We start from the raw sequence: 19,892 nt of genomic DNA on the forward strand, positions 1-19,892 counted from the left end.
GATCATCGGTTGAACAATATTGCACTTCAAGAACATGGTCACTTATGAGGTTTCTGATGAAGTGCATGTGTAGTTCAATGTGCCTGCTGCGCTTATGTTGGACTGGATCTTTGCATAGTTGAATGGCACTATGATTATCACACCAAAGTGTGGTCGGATGCAGTTGCTGAAATCCAAACTCTCACAGGATCTGACGAAGCCACAAGGATTCCTTACTAGCTTATATGGCACCATGATACTCTGCTTCTACTAAAGAAAGAGAAATGGAACTTTGTTTCTTGCAAGCCCATGTAATAGGTCCAGAACCAAGAGTGAAGACATAACCTGCAGTAGACTTCTGATCATCAGGGTCACCAACCCAATCAGAATCAGTGAAACCAACCAATAGAGGAGATGCTTCTACATTGTAATGAATCCAAAATTTAAATGTATCTTGAACATAATGAAGTATTCATTTAGCTACTTTTCAATGACTTTCATGTGGGTTTTGCCTAAACCAAGCAATAAGGCCAACAACAAAGGAAAGGTCATGAAAAGTATGGGTTAGATACAAAAGTTTTGCTACAAGCTGATGGTATAAGGTAGCATCAACTTCAGGGGAAGTACAAGTGACTGAAATTTTGGCTCCAGACTAAAAGGGAGAAGGGGCTGGCTTATAGTCTTCCATGTGAAAGTGGCGTAGAAGATCACAGGCATACTTGGACTAGGAAAGGGAAATACCTTGGATTGCAAGACTTGAAGACCAAGAAAATAATGCAAGTGTCCTAAGTATGTCATTTCAAACTTCTTTTTAAGACATATGAAGACCCATTGAATTATTCCGATCCGAAAAGGGAAATCGCTATCGGATATCGGGGAAAGGCAAAGCACATCGTCTATATAAGGCCCCCCATTCCCCCGATGCGATAAAAGGCATCGCTATCGGCAATCGGCCATTGCAACCAATTCATTAACTATGACACCTTTAAATCTTCCGATGCGATAAGGCATATCGCCATCGGCGATCAGCGATTTCGCAATGTCGTAAGTAATACAACCCAAGCCCTTTCCCGATTGTGATACATTAAATCACGGTGCGTGTTTCGAAGCCTATTAAAGATTGGCATGCATTATACCACCTTTGGTAATTGAATGATATTTTGGACTATTGTTAAAGCCTCCCTGTTCACGTCACCAATCATCAAATGCGATTATCCGCCAAATATCCAAGCCACGCTTGAATCATATGGACGTTATGACGAATACTTAAAAGCTCCCTTATCATGATTGACAGGTGAAGCGGCCAATTAATGAAGCAATTATGCCGAGATTTTCCACTTAGATTTTATCTACGGCAGTTTCACTTTAATCTTTGATTATTCGCTAATACATATAACTCTTTCATATTGGCACATGCTACCTGTTTCTCTATATCACACTAGTTTTCCTTCTTGTGCAGAATTCCGTCAAAATAACAAGTTTTAAACAAATGGGAAAGAAATCCAAGAGATCTGCAGCAGCAGTGGCCCCTGCAGTAACAGTCCAACCCACCAACGACCCAGGACCAAGTAAAAAGGGCCTAATTTCAGACACTACATGTCTCGGCCTGGGAAATACAAGCTAGCAAAGCATCTATAATTTAATTGAGGCGGAAGAACCAAAGGAAGTGTCAGAAGAAGCTACTGCAGGCTCAACTAATAAATCAGAAGCCTCCCTGAAAGATTTAGCCAACTCATTTTTGCACAGGATAGCAGCTCGGTAGCAAATTCTTCCATACACTGATGTAGTTAGATGGGTGGTCGAACAAATTCCAGTTTCAAATAGGACATTTTTCACAGTTGACAGAAGAGTTTTTGGTTCATTCTAGCCTAATTATTTAAGGAAGATGTACCATTTGCCCGACCCTGAAAAGAAATACAACAAAACCTTTCTGGAGAAATTCGCAACAGAGAATGAGACGGAATCAGCCCCGATTTGGCAATGGAGACAGAATCCCACAAAGCACAAGCATGAATCATCGGGTAAGTACTCTGTGGATTCCTTGTCATCTCCTTATTGTTACACTGGAGCAATGATGTGTAGGATATATGATTCAACAAAATTTACTATTGAAATGGTTCCTTTAATGGAAGCGGCGATTAGTATTTATGTCATGGATTGGGCGAATATATTGTCGGATAAATTAGCCTCTGCAATTCTTGAGTTTAGGTTCAATTCATGCAAGACCACCAGGACTATTCCTCCCTTCTATTACAGTGCTTATGTTATGGATATGCTTTGCTTTAATTCTGAATACCCGATACTCGGGTGGAGATGGACGCCACAGGACCCCAAGCCAATCCACATTTATCATCAGATGTTGTGGAAGGCCCATTATAAAAACCACTTGTATCAAATCTGTAATGGTTTCATGCTGCCTATCTATTATGCCATTTTTGACAAGCCTGCCCCAAGGATTTCTGAGGAGGCAGAAATTGACTTGACTGCTGTAGGGAATTGGTTCGGGGAAGATAAGTTCACTTATGTAAGGGTATATGGTAGCCTCACAAGACCCCATGTCCTCCCATTGTATGTACCTGATAAACTGTTGGCACGAGAATTAGCCTACCAAATAACCATAGCAGATACATCCAAATCTCTTAGGACTTCTAAAAAGCAGTCATGGCCTATATTTCCTTTGAGATGCAGTGTTTATACCCTACATGATTACAAACATGCTGAAAAGGAGGCAGGAAAAATAAATATGCTCAATCTTGCGACCATCCCTAACAGGAAATTTGATCCCAAGAAGGTTGCTTATAATGTGCTTGAACAGGCCAAGCTTACTAAGTTTGACCACCAAGAAGATGAATTTGACGACCTATTTTCTTCAGCAGAATCATTGTCTCAGGTTAAAACATTGGCCAAAATAAGATATAATGATGAAGGACTGGTAGAATTCAATAGGCTCAGAGAATAGAGGTTGCAAACTCTGCCTCTAGACTTATTGATTACTACACCAACAACTAAGTCAAGCAAGCCTGAACAGAAGACTATTGACCAGCCTCCTGCTACAGAGAAAATTCCCGAAAAGGGAAAAGAGCCAGAGCAAGGAAAAGAGCAGGAAATAGAACAGGAAAAAGAGAAAGAGCAGGACAATGAAATTATTGATCTAGAGACTCAAATTGATCCCAAACTCCTCAAAGAGTGGCAACAATTTGACTCTATTATAAGCAATCCCGAGACTTCACAAGGATTCGACACATCTCAAGTAACAGTTGGTCAAGAAACAACAACTATGGTTCTAATTGAAGGAACCAGCAGCCTATCCACTAGCAAAGATGCAGAAATAATCCCTAAGGATCCATTCATTCAGATTATTTTGCAGATAGAAGACATACCACCATTAGATGTCTTTTACAGTCCCAAACACAGGGCTGTGGTGAAGAGACAGAGGAAAAGGAGGAGACTGTGGTGAAGAGACAGAGGAAAAGGAGGAGACTTGATTAATCTTCCCTTTTTCCAGAGCAAACAGAAATGGCTAATGTGGTGTGGAAGGAGGAATTTAACCCTTCCGACGACCTTACAAAACTTTCTCAGTATGCCAGAGCTTATTCGGCAGCCACCATGGATAAGGCCTCGGAAGTAAGCAATCTACTTAAGGAAAAGGATCAAACAATTATTTCATTACAGTCACAAGTGTCTGAAGCACAACAAAAAATAAAACAGTTGGAACAACAATTATCAATACAGCAGCAAACAAACAGCCAATTAAATGAGCAATTGCTCAAAGAGAAACAGAGGATAGACTTGAGCGCGGTACAGAAGCAAAAGGAATTGTCCAAAGCATTGGCCAGATTGAAGGCGATGAATGAACAAATGAGCAAGACTAAAGATGAGCAAATCGCTCAACTGTCAAAAGAAGTCGAAAAGTTCAAGAGTCTTCCTCAAGTAGCAGAGTTCAGAACCGAAGCTCTACAAATCAATAAGGCACTGATTACACAACTAAAACTGTTATGTCATAATATTTCTCTGGTTGAACCTCTTTGTGAAATCACTACTTCAATAGTTGATAAATCAATTGATGCCAGGCAGGATTTTGAACAAGCCGATGAAACCTTAACCAACTTTCTCGCTTGGCAAGACTCTAGTGAAGGACAAGCTGCGAATCTGCCCAAAATTCTAGAGACACACAAAGACATCCTTTTCCTAGAATGGCAGTCACAACTAATGAAGGCAGAAAGAGAAACCTCAAGATGTCGATTATCTACCAGTAATTTAATTGAATTGGTTAATGACACTCTTTATCTCTCTAACATGATTTCACAGTGCAATCCAGGAAAATTGACGTCGGCCAAAGCTTTGGAACAAAAATGCAATCAGGAATTGGAAAAGAATGGAAGACTAATCGCTGGCGTCCAAAGTTTAACTTGGGATGCCTTTTGGTTTTTCTTGATTAAACCATACAGTCAAAGGGCTGCACTCAAATGTTTAACTGATGCCATCAGTTGCATGATTCCCGAGATCCATGATGCCACATATTCAACCCAACTGCATTCTCGTCTAAGTCGCCCTCTAGAATTGCAACCGATGCTAGCTATCTGCCAGCTCAAGCCGAAGGGAGATCATTCGAGACAATGAATCACGCTGCCGACTGAGAACAAGCTGATTTTGAGGAGATATTCATAATTTAGTTGTACCAATTAATAGCATTTTTATTTTGTAATTAGTTAGTTTAATTAATATTTATAGGCCCTTTCATGCATTTAGAAAGGATCCTCGGTTTTTGTACAAACTCAAATCAGTAAGTCACACTACTGTGCTTCTGATCTATATTTTTATAAACGCTGGGCCAGTATTCCGAATTTTAACGGAGAAATCTTTGATGACATGTGCACTATTGCCTTTTATGGAAGTGTTTCTAAGTTAGAAAAAGGAATTTGAATGCGATTGATATCGGGAGTGATCCAAATAACATATGGTACTATTATCTATGCTCTTGTATCATTCCTTTATGTGAATTGGCATTTGTTTAAATCTTGCTATCATTGAATATATATATGTATTTTAACAGCAATCCTTGTACTTTTCACTATTGAATGTCTAAGGACTGTTATTCTTTCAATCATATCTATGTTTGTGATATATATGAAGAATAGTGTAATAATGCTTGCTTAATTGCTTTGTTCAACTATTTGAATTTAGTAATTATCATATGAATAAACATCTTTGTTTACCTATAGAGTCATCTATATGCCTGTTTGTGAATAAAGGCCATCAAAAGTTACACTAATAGCAGAAATTTCCTGGGATAGGATAGTTGTTGATAATTTTACTTTTAGATTAAATCATTCATCCATTATCATTATTCAACCACTTATCCATCTTATTTACCAATCATTGGGAAACTGGTCCCATTATATCTAGTCGGAGCCACCACACCAAACGGAAAAGGAGCTGCCTTTAAGGTCCGGACCGGGTGGTTATCCCCGATGTTGTTGCAGCGATTTTCGAGGCATCAACATTTTTGGCGCTAGAAGGAGGGCATGAACTGTGAATGGCGAGAAAACCCAAACCAATAACCCATTCTGAGAGTAAATCTCCCTCCACCTCACCTCGTACCTCTCGGTTGCCTACTGGAACTCCAGTGTTCAAACGAGAAGAAGAGGAGTCAACTACCACTGCTCAAACCCACCATACTTCAGAACGATTAGATACTGAGTCTCCTAAAGTTCAGTCTCTCATCCATAAACTTCAAGGCTTTTCAATATCACCACAGAAATCTGAAGTATCTCAAGGCAGTCAAACTTCGCAATTCAATCTACCTCACCCTCTCACCAGACTTCAGAGTGGAAAGCTCGGTATCGAGCCTACTGAGTTGCCTTTACCTAAAAGGAAAAGGGCAAAAAAGAATACTAAAGGATCTGAGAGTGAAACTTTCTCATCATCATCCTCCATTTCATCTTCTCCAGTGCGAAGTCAGCCATCCACTCCTCCATTACATATTGTTGTTCAACAGGGATCAACAACTTCAACATCCCAACCTAGTCAATCCTCAATATCAACTCCTTCCCAAACATCTGGAATTTCATCAGCAATATCATTTGCTATCAGTTTTTCAATGGCTCAGAATCTATGTAATAGCCCTGGTGCGGTCACCATGCCTACACCATTACATCCATTGCTTAATTCTCCTGAAAAATGGTTACCCAAATTTAATCCAGATGCGGGAACACAAGCCGAAGAACATATTAACAATTTCATGTTATCAGTTAATTTAAAAGGAGTGATAGAGGAAGATGTCGTCGTTAGGCTTTTCCCTTATACCTTACAAGGATCAGCGGGATCTTGGTATTTTTCCCTGCCCTCTGGATCCATCACTAGTTGGAATATTTTCCAAGAACAGTTTCTTACTAAGTATGGCGATGATAGATCTTTAGCAACATTAATTAATGATCTCTCGAATTTTAGGATAGAATCTAAAGAACCTATCAAGGAATTCAACTCATGATTTAGCAAACTCTGAATAAGATTCCAACCACCTCTAAACCAAGTAAGAAAATCAGAAGCGAATGGTATATAACCGCCCTACCCTCAAATATAGCTATTTTCATAGACAGGGCTACAAAACCAATGTTAGCTGAAAACATGAAAGAGGCGCTTGCCGTAGAGAAACGTATTATTGCTTTAGAAAAGAAAGCTGCTCTTGAAGATAGGAAATCCAAAAAAGTTTCTTTCAAGGATGATTCAAAGAAGAAAACCCCTAAAGATCCATATGATATGGAAGGTTTACAAAAAGTCCTCAAGACTATGTCAAACGAAATGGTCGAAATCAAGAAGAAAGTAGCTGAAACCTCAACAAAAAGGTCATTTAGAAATTTTAAGAAACCTGAATCAAAACCACCAAATGCTATATCTAACGCAGATTCAGATCCTGAAGAAGAAGAAGAAGATGAAACAGTCTTGCCATCTGAGGAACCAGAAGAAGAGGAGACTGTCGAATGCCATGGAATGTGGGATTTCATTTTACCCAACTCCGATATAGAAAATGAACAAGAAGCTTTCCCTGTGACTACTAGGAGTAAAGGTACTCCCGAACCTGTTCAGGCAACTTCGAAGAAAAGGAATGCAGGTTCCACTACTACCAAAGAAAAGGTTCCCGCAAAGAAAGCTACAGCGATACCATCCCAAAATCAGCCTTCATCTTCAAATCTACCTTCAACATATAAAACATTGGTAGTTACAGATTCTATGGACTACAATATTATCGAAGATATGAAGAAAACTAAGGCAAATATAACCATGTTTGAACTTAGCAAACTCAAGCATCAGCAGAAATTACTCCTCAAAGAGTTAAATGTCGTTCCTTCTTCACCTCTTCCTAACGCTGTATTGTCCAAAGCTGCTAATGATTCAGGCCAACCACCTCTGGGTAGAGTGGAAGCTACTGATGCAGTCTTAATTGGAGATAGATCAAATTCTCATACTCCTCCTTTCCTCTTAACTTATGAAATCTATAATAGAAATCTACACAACTGTTTGATTGACTCAGGGGCTTCCTCTAATATAATGCCAGCTTCAGTTTGTTCAAAACTGAACATTGAACCCCAAAAGTCTGCAATTCATATTATACAGTTGGATAGGACCAAGGTCCAAGTTTTAGGGGAAATCAACTCAGTGACTATCAGGTTATCAGCTGATCCTAGAGTGGTGCAAAGAATTGATATTTTGATCGCTGACATACCTGAATTCTATGGGTTAATTTTAAGTAGAGATTGGTCTGAAAAACTCCATGGTTATATTTCCACCGATTGGTCCCATATGTGGCTACCTTATAAAGGAAAGCCAAATCAGATCAAAATCGATCGGGAGAAACACATGACCCATACTGTTACTGAGTTTGAACAAGAAAATCAACCAATAGCATTCAATAACAATATTTTGGGGAATTATTCATCTGAATCATTCTTTGGCAATTTCAATGCCCAACCATCTCCTTTCCCAGTTAATAATTTCACATCTCAGATCGAAAACTTTTCACAAACAGATAGGTCAAGATGTGTTAATGTTGCTGAGGGAACTGTAAATAAAATTGTTGATAATCCTTTATTTTGGTCACTATATTTTGACGGATCTAAGTCTAGTGAAGGTGCAGGAGTAGGATGTATTTTAGTTAGTCCTGAGGGGGAAAAAACTATGTTATCATGCAGACTGGAATTTGAATCCACAAATAATACAGATGAGTATGAGGCCTTGGTTCAAGGACTTTACAAAGCAATTGGTCTTAAGGTTCAATATTTGAAAGTGTTTGGTGATTCAGAAATTGTTATTAAACAGGTTAGAAATTCAATTCATTGCCTTTCTGGTCATCTTAAACACTATCAGTCTTTGGTACAGGAACTCATCTCTCAATTTTTAGCATTCAATATTTCTCCCATCCCTAGGTCTCAAAATTCAGCAGCAGACCTTCTAGCTAATGTTGCCTCCAAACTCCTTCCATCCGAAGATTACAGTCCAGATAGATTTTCAGTAGTGTTAATTTTTAGACCATCAATTCCTGATAATGTCACTAGTTGGAGAGTGTTCAATCATGATGAAGACATTTTAAACTTTTTGACTTCTGACAAGTCCTATGATGACCAAATCATTGATGAAAGTGATCATGACCTTCAAATGAAAGAAAAGAAAGAGGAAAACTCAATAGCAAAACCAGTGGTTAAGCTTGAAGATCTTTATGATATTAAAGACAGGTTTAAACAGGTGACCAATTCAAAACTCCAGAGTTCCAAATTAAGATTTGAATTGATAAACCTAGGTACTGAGGAAAACCCTCAAAACATCAATTTGGGACTAGGACTTTCTTTAGAAGAAAGAACAACATTCATTAGACTGTTAACAAAAAATAAATCTGTCTTCACTTGGAAATATGATGATTTGAAAATATACGATGCATCAATCATTCAACATATTATTCCAATGCTGTCTGAACAAAAACCCATGCAGCAGAAGTTAAGGAAGATTCATCCTAACCTAGAGAGTCAAATAAAGGCTGAATTAAATAAACTCTTAAAGGCTAAGATAATTTTTCCCATTAGACATTCAAACTGGGTCTCCAATATGGTGCCAGTTAGGAAAAAGAATGGCGACATCAGGATTTGCATCGATTTCAGAAATCTTAATAAGGCAAGCCAAAAGGATAACTTCCCTTTACCTACCATGGAGCAAACACTACATTCAGTAGCTGGTTCTGAACTAATGTCCTTTTTAGACAGTTTTTCAGGATATAACCAAATTCTGGTTCATCCTGATGACAGGCTTAAAACTACCTTCAGAACTAAATGGGGAACTTACGCTTACCAGAAAATGCCTTTTGGACTTATCAATGCAGGAGCTACATTTCAGAGAGCCATGGACATAGCATTCAAAGGATTGCTCAATAAATCAGTAGTTGTCTATTTAGATGATATTACTATATTTTCCAAGAAAAGGTCCAATCATTTACATGATTTAAAACAAATCTTTGAACGTTGTAGAAGGTATGGTATCTCCCTTAATCCAAAGAAGTCCTTTTTCGCTCTTAATCAAGGAAAGCTTTTAGGCTTCATTGTTTCAAAAGATGGTATCTATATTGATCCAGATAGAATTAAAGAGATTTCCGAAATTCCATTCCCTCATAATAAAAAATCCATGCAGTCATTTTTGGGTCAAATTAACTTTGTTAAACGGTTCGTTCCAGATTTTTCCCAGATTATTTTACCATTACAAATGATGATTAAGAAAAATTCAGTGTTCAAATGGGGATCTGCAGAAAAAGAGGCATTTGATTCCATCAAACAATCAATAATTAACGCCCCTGCTTTAAGCACTCCCAATTTTTCTAGTCATTTCATACTATATACCCTTGCATCTGCTTCGTCTTATGCAGCAGTATTGACTCAAATTAATGATTAAAACTTGGAAGCACCAATTTCATTTTACAGCTCAAATCTTCAAGGTGTTGAACTAAATTATTCGGAAGTTGAAAAACAAGCCTTCGCTGTATACAAAGCCATTAAACACTACAGGCCCTTTCTCTTGAAAGCTCACACAAAAGTGATAGTTCCTTTTTCAGCAGTAAGACAATTACTAGTTCAAAGGGAATTAGGAGAAAAGAGAGCAAATTGGGTCACAGCATTACAAGAATATGACTTAGAAATCATGCCAGCAAAAATTGTCAAAGGCCAAGGTTTTTGCAGGTTGTTAGTAGGAGCATCCAACATTCATGAATCTGAAAATACGGAGGATACTCAAGAAACCAATCAGATAAGTACCACAGATCCTGAATCACAACATACAGATCTGATTTTCTATTTAAAAAATGGGTATGCTCCTTCTAATCTCTCCTACAAAAACAAACGTGCCATTAGATTGAAAGCAAAAAACTTCACAATTGTAGATAATGTATTGTTTAGGCGGAATTATGATTCAATTTTATTAAGATGCTTAGAAAAACCTGAAGCACAAAAAGTTTTGCAGGAACTGCATGATGGACCAGCAGGAGGACATTATGGAGCTGACACAACAGCTCACAAAATCATTCATGCTGGGTATTATTGGCCCACCTTATTTAGAGATACTCATGAATATGTAAGGAAATGCCAAAGTTGTCAAACATCCAGTGGAAGACAAAGAAAGTTAGCTCTCCCTTTGCAACCAGTCAACATTGAACAACCATTTGAGCAATGGGGATTGGACATCATTGGAGAAATCACTCCACATTCATCTAAATAGCATAAGTATATCCTTACTGCCACTGATTACTTTACTAAGTGGGTTGAAGCAATTCCCTTGAAGACAACGAATTCTAAGGCAATTATGGAATTCATAGACCAGTTCATTATTACCAGGTTTGGTGTCCCGAATGCTCTTGATTTTGATAATGCATCTTATTTCTCTGGAAATTCTATATTTGAGTTCGCTATCAAAAGAGGGTTTAAATTGAGGTATTCTGCAAATTACTACCCTCAGGGTAATGGTTTGGCAGAATCCACCAATAAAAACCTCATTAGAATTATTAAACGAACTATTGAGCAGAATCATAAAAACTGGCATAAATCTTTGATATTTGCGCTATGGGCTGATAGAATAACTCAAAAATCCTCTATAGGCACTTCTCCATTTAATCTAGTGTATGGAAAAGAAGTTGTCATACCAGCCAACTTAGTACTTCCATCCCTAGCTTTAGTGCAGTTTATTGAAGAAGCTCCCTCATCTTCTGTTCAATTAAGACATGATCAAATTTTGAAACTAGAAGAAGAAAGGGACAAAGCCAGAATTATACATGCAAAACATCAGCAAATTATCAAGTCATCTTTTGATACAACTTCAACCAGTTCAAAACAATTACAAGTTGGTGATCTAGTTTTGAAATGGGACAAAGCCCATGAGGATAAAGGAAAACACACAAAGTTTCAGAAAATGTGGCTTGGACCATTTCAAATCAATGAGAAGATAGGCCCTTCTACTTTTATATTGCAAGATCTATCAGGAAAGAGAGATTCTCTTCCTGTTAACGGCCTTATCCTAAAAGAATTCTTCAATTGAGGAGGTAATCCCTTCTCCCTTTGTAAATATTCAATTTTCAGCTAAATTCCTGTACATAGCTTAGATTTCTAGGATTTTGAAAAAATAAAGTTAGTCTTCCATTGGTCTTTACTAATTGAAAAAGTTTCTCAAAAGAAATAGTTCTGATATTTGCTTTTAAAGATGAAAGCCTTAAACGAAATGAAAATTTCTAGGAAATTAGGTATATTTAGATTCTGAAACCCCATTTTATTTTTGTGAACTTTTCTCAAGATTTACAAGTAATTGTAAACCATTTTAATGTTTTTAAGTAGCCTGAAAACAGTTATCAATACAAAACAGACACTGATTCAATCTTAGCACCTTCAACTCTTATCCTGTCATCCATCTTCTCTTAAAAGAGAAAATTGTTCATCCCATCCATCAAAGTTATAATTACTCAGAGTGTAATTCTAAAATATATTTGATATAAAGATAAGAGGTCTTATTACAAGCCTGCTTACCATGATCATAGGGAAATAGTTCAACTGACATTACCAATACTACATATCAAAACAGGGTAATGGCTTATAATTATAAGACAAGGGGTCTCATCACGAGCCAACTTTTTCAGTTAAATTACAACCAGTGAATGGCATTGTCAAATAACTGGCTACCAAACCAGGACAATGGCTTTTTATCTTACAAAATAAGGAAAAATAAAAAATGATACAAAAATATGAAAACATATTTTTGGATTCATTCTTTTTAATTATACTCTGAAACGAATGGAATAATGAACGATCAAATGGTTAAAAGGTATCCCTGTTGAGACTATAAACGTTTGCTGGCAGCAGATGCTCTACCTATGGCAAAGGAGTCATCATAAAGCTAAGTTGGAAAAGTTTTTGTTTTATCATTAGCAACCAATTAAGGCTAATTTAAAACATAGAATGTATTTAATTGTAACACAAGAAGAAAATAGCAGAAATAGTTATCATTGCATTCAGAATTTATGTTTGTCTAGTTATATTAGAATTTTTTTTTTTTGCTCAGATAAGATTTTCAGATTTAAAAAGTTTAAGTATTGCAATATTTCCAGAGATAATTGTTTCTCCCAGTGAATCACCAATTGTTGTGCTGTACAACAACCTCCCCATTTCATAAAATTTTTCTTTAAAAATCATAATATGAAATGGGTCCCTTTTAAACATAGATGTGTGAATAAATTGGTATTAACTCATCATTAGAAAAACCCTCATCAAAAGTCTGACTGAAACATGATATACCTTTCAGACAATGATAAAATAGGTCTTTTTAAATAATCATAAAGCTTTTATTATTACGATAAAGCGATCGCAAGATCGCGTATCGCAATAATAAGAAAAACACATATGAAGACCCATTGAATTATTCCGATCCAAAAAGGTAAATCGCTATCGGATATCGGGGAAAGGCAAAGCACATCGTTTATATAAGGCCCCCCATTCTCCCGATGCGATAAAAGGCATCGCTATCGGCAATTGGCCATTGCAACCAATTCATTAACTGTGACACCTTTAAATCTTCCGATGCGATAAGGCATATCGCCATCGGCGATCGGCGATTTCGCAATGTCATAAGTAATGCAACCCAAGCCCTTTCCCGATTGCAATACATTAAATCATGCTGCGTGTTTCGAATCATATTAAAGTTTGGCATGCATTATACCACCTTTGGTAACTGAATGATATTTTGGACTATTATTAAAGCCTCCCCGTTCACGTCACCAATCATCAAATGCGATTATCCGCCAAATATCCAAGCCACGCTTGAATCATATGGACGTTATGATGAATACTTAAAAGCTCCCTTATCATGATTGACAGGTGAAGCAGCCAATTAATGAAGCAGTTATGCCGAGATTTTCCACTTAGATTTTATCTACGGCAGTTTTACTTTAAATCTTTGCTTATTCGCTAATACATATAACTCCTTCATATTGGCACATGCTACCTGTTTTTCTATATCACGCTGGTTTTCTTTCTTGTGCAGAATTCCATCGAAATAACAAGTTTTAAAAAAATGGGAAAGAAATCCAAGAGATCAGCAGTAGTGGCGGCTCCTGCAGTAACAGTCCAGCCCACTAGCGACCCAGGACCAAGTAAAAAGGGCCTAATTTCAGACACTACATGTCTCGGCCTGGGAAATACAAGCTGGCAAAGCATCTATAATTTAATTGAGGCGGAAGAACTAGAGGAAGTGTAAGAAGAAGCTACTGCAGGCTCAACTAATAAATCAGAAGCCTCCTTGAAAGATTTAGCCGACTCATTTTTGCACAGGATAGTAGCTCGGGAGCAAATTCTTCCATACACTGATGTAGTTAGATGGGTGGTTGAACAAATTCCAGTTTCAAATAGGACATTTTGCACAGTTGACGGAAGAGTTTTTGGTTCATTCCAGCCTGATGATTTAAGGAAGATGTACCATTTGCCCGAACCTGAAAAGAAATACAACAAAGCCTTTCTGGAGAAATTCGCAGTAGAGAATGAGACGGAATCAACCCCGATTCGGCAATGGAGACAGAATCCCGCAAGGCACAAGCATGAATCGTCAGGTAAGTACTCCGTGGATTCCCTGTCATCTCCTTACTGTTACGCTGGAGCAATGATGTGTAGGATATGGGGAATGCATGATTCAGCAAAATTTAATATCGAAATGGTTCCTTTAATGGAAGCAGCGATTAGTAGTTATGTCATGGATTGGGCGAATATATTGTCAGATAAATTAGCCTCTGCAATTCTTGAGTTTAGGTTCAATTCATGCAAGACCACCAGGACTATTTCTCCCTTCTATTACAGTGCTTATGTTATGGATATGCTTTGCTTTAATTCCAAATACCCGATACTCGGGTGGAGATGAATGCCACAGGACCCCAAGCCAATCCACATTTATCATCAGATGTTGTGTGTTATCACTCAGGTTGTTCCCTTTGACTCCTAAGGGAATACGGCTGAGGTAACCACAAACCAATCTTTGGACTACAGGTCCTAGCATACCAGCAGTCAGAGAGGGCTCTCTCTTTAGGATTTAGCTTTGTTCAAGGGATGATTTTAGGCTAGATATGATGCACATGGGTTTTGTTTGAGTTTGGTTGGAAGGATGATGCTTTCAAACAGAGAGGCATGCATAGTGTGATAAGTTCAAACCATTGGGAATGGAGTCATGGAATAAGATTGCTGGTGAGTTTTCTTGGTCACAAGAGGAATCTGGAGCAAGATAGCTACACATAAAACAACATTCAAGCTAAATAGGGATGGATTGAAGGCTAAGGAATGAGAGGCAACTAAGAATCTCATATGGCTTATAGAGGGAAGGTGAATGAGCTCTATCTAGGAGCAGTTAAGAATTTCTAGATAACTGTCATACATGGGTGAATTAGGGGAAATATGATCCAAAAGGAATTCATATTTCATAGCCAATTCAGAGGAAAACATAAAGAAGTTACAGAAACTGAGCATAGAGTGCAAACACGCAAATTCTAGGGTAATCTTTCTTTCTGTAACTTAGATGGTGATACCTGGATGATATAAGCATCTATGAATGGAAAACAGAGGTAAGAAGCACTTATTGAGTCACGCAACAACACAAGAATTCCACAGTCACTCTTCAACCATTAAACACAGCGAACAGTCCATTCTCCAAGCTTGGAAGCAGTCTTTGATTATAGAAAATATCAGATATACAGTGCGAGTCTCTCTTGGAGTGAATTAACCAACCAACCCCAACCAACCCCAAATCCATTCTGTGGGGAGGTATATATACAAAAATGAGTTACAAAATATCTAGTTGATGAGTCAACAACTCATAACTTCTTCACCAACTCTTGAGGAATAGTAGATGAAAGAGTAAATGATGCAGTAGATATTTACGGTAATAGCTATCCATTATGTCAGAGAATTTAGACTTTTAGGATCAACTGAATCAGCTGAGGCAGTGCTTTTAATTTGTGTTTTTTGGGCCTGCTGCCCTGGTGCTTTGCTGAGTCACTGCTTTGTTATCCTGCTCTCGGTATGCATACTGGGCCTTTTTACAAAATTGCCGCAGTCATATCTTGACTCCCGCTGCCTGTTGCCTTTTCTTTAGTTCTCTGTTTCCAGTGTTGCCTCTTGCATTTTTTTTTTTTGGCTTTTGCAGGTAGCCGAGCAGTAGGAAGCTCTCCATTTTGAGTAATTTTTCTTAGGCGCTAATCGCGCATCGAAAACTGCCTCAGTTTTTCATTCCGGGCATCTTTTGTTGTGATTTTCGCCCTTCGCGCCTTTTTCGGTGATGACGTCAGCAGTGGGTCCCGGTACGACAGGATGACATGGCAGGGTGACATGGCAGGTGACTGGTTTGACGACGTGGCACAGGACACGGTGGCGGAGTAGGGACAGAGGCATATGTGGTGGTAGTGACACGTAGCAGTGGGGGTTGACGCAGAGGTGACGTAGCACTGACGTGGCGCTGACGTTAGGGGGGAGAGGCAGAAGGCGGTTTGTGGTTTTATCGAACCGCCTTCTGTGCGGGGGTGGTTTTGGTCAGAGGGGCTCCGATGCAATTGCGTGGAGACATGCGTCCTTTGTACGGTGAAGAAACCACCAGGCTATCGGAGGCTAACCGTCGAGTGACGGGGCGGCTCCGAAATGCACCTGGGCCGTTGGATCTGGGCGGGTGGATCGGAGGGCTGACGGAGTGCGGAGCTGGCGGCAGGTTTATGTGCGGGGGCCCAGTTTAACCAAAATATTTAAACCAAACCCGAAATGTGAGCGCGCAGGGTAAAACATTAAGTTTTATGGGTAAGAGAGGGGAAGGGAATGATTATTAGTTTAACCAGAGGTTAAGCTAACTCCTGGTTAAGACGCGGAAAGGCTAATGCTAAGCCCCAAATGAACTTAGCATTTCCCCAAACTGATGATATAGAGCTATAGTGCCATGGGGTGGGATATGTAATATTTTTGGGATTTTATATAGTTTTTGTAGCCATAGGGATGGGAACATTTAGTTAGGGAGCTATATAATAGAATTAGGAGTTAATATGAGTTTGCGAGGTGAAAAGAGCAACAGAAAGCTAAGTTTAGGAAGTGAAACTTAGACATAGGGTGAATGGAATGTGGAGGAGTGAATTACATAAGAAATGTGGCTTCTTTTCTTTGAGGAAAGCCAAAATTTAACTTGATGTTTCAAAAAAATGAAGTAAAACTAGGACTTGTTGGGCAGATCCCAAGGTCCTTTAGGGGGATGTTAGTAAGAGACTTTTTAGGGGGAGTGAAGGGAAGTTAGACATGCTTCCAAACTTTTCCATCATAACACAGCATTAGTACTTCTGCCACTGATGAGATGAGCTTTCTTTGTCAAGGTCAAAACTGAAGATGATCTTGCTTCTGCAACCCCACGCTACCTACCCAACTTAATACACCTAGCATTTTTTGTTACTTCAGGAAGGGTGCACTTAGACTTGCAAACCCTGATTTCTTTTTTTTTTTCCCTTTTAACTGCCCTCCTATCTAAAAACTACCCTTATTTCTTCCAAGGGCCCAGATTAGACAGTTGGGCACCTTCATTCTCTACCTAGCTACTAATCTACCAAGCTTAAACTATTTGGACAGATTTTCTTTCTCTATTATAAAACATGAAATTTAAACCCAGGGAAGCCAAGATTAAATTGTTTGGCCTTCCCTTAACTGAAACAAAAATGGCATGCCACATCAAATATGGAATTTTTACAGCATGGAAAAGATGAACATATTTGGCACTTCCACTGTCAATCATGAAATATGAAACCTATTGCAATAGGAGGCTAACAGTGGCTCCACATGGGGATGGCTTTTCCTTGTGAAAAGTCAAGAACAGCAGGTCAGAATGCCTTGGTCTTCAACTGTTGCTGTAATCTGAAAAATTCCCTTTGTTGGCTGCCTTATTAATCCTACCTACTTACCCTAATTAGCACTTACTCTGCTGTTAGGTGAAATGAAACAGCCAGTGCAACCATTTAAGCATTATAAACATCAATGACCTTTGCTGCCTGTGCTTGCTGATGAGAAAAACTGAGATCTTGCAATCTGATATGGCTTTGTTAATCTTTGAGAAGATCAGGAAACTTTTGACCTTCTTTCCTGAAACAAGAAACTGTACAAAAGGGTCCTGCAACATATATACATTATTGCTGAACTGATTAAAATAACTGTACAAAGGTTTTGGATAGCTATCATGCCTTGGAATTGGGAGATCATTTTCAACTTGATTTTGACCCTTACAGCTTACTGATGGAGAAGAGAGCTGATTTATACTATCACACAACTTGTCTTTTGATGGATTGCACAGAACATGGAATGATTCATGCAATTTATTACATTCAGGCTCAGATGGCATTTGACTGATTTGCATAGGCTGCTCCTCCTTGTCTTCAAATAACTCAGATGGCTGAAAACAAAGAGGCAGGGGATCTACTTGGATGATTTGATCATAAGCAGCTGCTTCCGAGTCTTCTTCAATTTGACATTCAATGGCACTTTGGGGCTGCAAATCTAGAGGTAATGCATTAGGAGCAAGGATTTGACTCTCCTCTAGATGGTCAATATCAACTCTTGATGATATTTGATTTTTTTTAGCATGATAGTTATCCTTAATAAACTGAAAAGATTCGAAACAAAAAGGTAAAGTTCCTTCGCTGAAATCAAAATTCTCTGCATTTTCCTCCTCCTCTTGATAGCTGAAATGAAGAAGCTGATCACCAATTTCAGGCTGCTGATCCTGAACGCTGCTTTCTGCCAAAATAGCTTCTGATTCCTCTGCAAGGCTGATTTGGATTTGAGGCGCATAATCATCATCATATAGATCATACTTTGGCAAACAATTGAAAGGAGAAAAGTTGTCATATTCACACAGTATATCAGGAGACGGCTCCTTCACATATGGCTCTATGAATATGTCATATGATTTGTGGTAGGTTGAATTGGTAAAAATCTGTTCAGAAATGTCAACCCTTTCTTGTTGTGGAGAAAAAGTGTCATGGTGATCTAAACATTCAACTTTCATTGTGACCTTCTACTTTAATTCCTCTGCTTTCTTCATCAAGATATCAAGTTCTTCCTCTTTTTCTGCTTTCATCTTCCTCTCTCTAATTTTCAGATTAACCTCTACATCTACAGCCATGTTCTGCATCTGTTGCATAGTGGAGGGGTTTCTCTCTCTCAAATGATATTCAATTTCTGCATCAAAAGCTCTTGGATAATACAATAGAGCTAAATCAGAGGGAGGTCTTATATTCAATGGCATTGAATGATAAACTTGATTGAACCAGTCAGAAAATTGCTGAATAGATTCATTAGGGAGCCTTTTTAACTGATCATAATCTTGAATGAGCAAGAGGAAATTAATTTTAATCATCCATCTATCAAGGAAAAGATTGAGAAACTGTTGAAGATTAGAGATGCTAGCCTCAGGCAATGCTTTAAACCAAGTCCTAACTTCGCTTTGCAAAGAAAGGGCAAACAGCCTAATACTAACATCCTCATCTTCCACTTCAAATATATTAAGATAATCTTCAAAAGCTTGGATATGCTTTCGAGCAGTAACACCATTCTGTCCATCAAATATTGGGAGATACTCAGGATGATCTTTAGGTAAAGGATTGAGTGCAGGGGGAAAAATGAGGGGTTTGTATCTATCAGGAACTTTATGAGGGACGGGAGTATGTACATGGATTGAATGACTGGGCTCTATTTTTGGTTCCTCCTTGGCTATATGATGATCATCAACAGTATTAGAAGACCGTTGTTCTAATGTGCAAGGAGGCTTTTCAATAACATTTTCAAAAGGCAAATCATAAAAATCAAATTCAAAATCGTGTTCAAAATACAATATACACAGCAAAATCTTATGGAAGAGAAAGAACATGACCTCTTGGATAATAATCCAGGTCAAAAGCCTGATCTGCTCATATATTTCTTTTGGGTTCATTTCTCCAGCGGAGTCTTTATTATGAGGATTATGTGGAGTCGCCAGGTGGATAAATCAACTTTGAAGGGTCTGATCTCTGTCCACCGTCACAGATCAGAGCTAAACATGAAATAACTTTGAAGAAAAGGGGCACTTTCTCCAGGAAACAAAATATTTTTTCGAGATTTTATGATTATTTTGATTTTTTGGGATTTTTTCAAAACGAATGTATTTGAGTCAAGAAATTGATCAAGTATTTGGATTTGGAGTAATAAACAAATGATTCAGTTCCCCAGTGGAGTCGCCAATATGTTATCACTCAGGTTGTTCCCTTTGACTCCTAAGGGAATACGGCCGAGGTAACCACAAACCAATCTTTGGACTGTAGGTCCTAGCCTACCAGCAGTCAGAGAGGGCTCTCTCTTTAGGATTTA

General features: G+C 38.4%; 1 protein-coding gene across 1 annotated transcript in view; it reads left to right on the forward strand.

The window, feature by feature from the left end:
* LOC149244777 (peroxidase 55-like) overlaps window positions 1-19,892 on the forward strand; it is a 68,840-nt gene that overhangs the window by 30,885 nt on the left and 18,063 nt on the right. The window lies entirely within an intron of this gene.

Source organism: Pinus tabuliformis, chromosome 8 (genome assembly GCF_031772625.1).
Source record: "Pinus tabuliformis cultivar Carrire ecotype Pingquan chromosome 8, CPIR1, whole genome shotgun sequence".
NCBI classification, from domain to species: Eukaryota; Viridiplantae; Streptophyta; class Pinopsida; order Pinales; family Pinaceae; genus Pinus; species Pinus tabuliformis.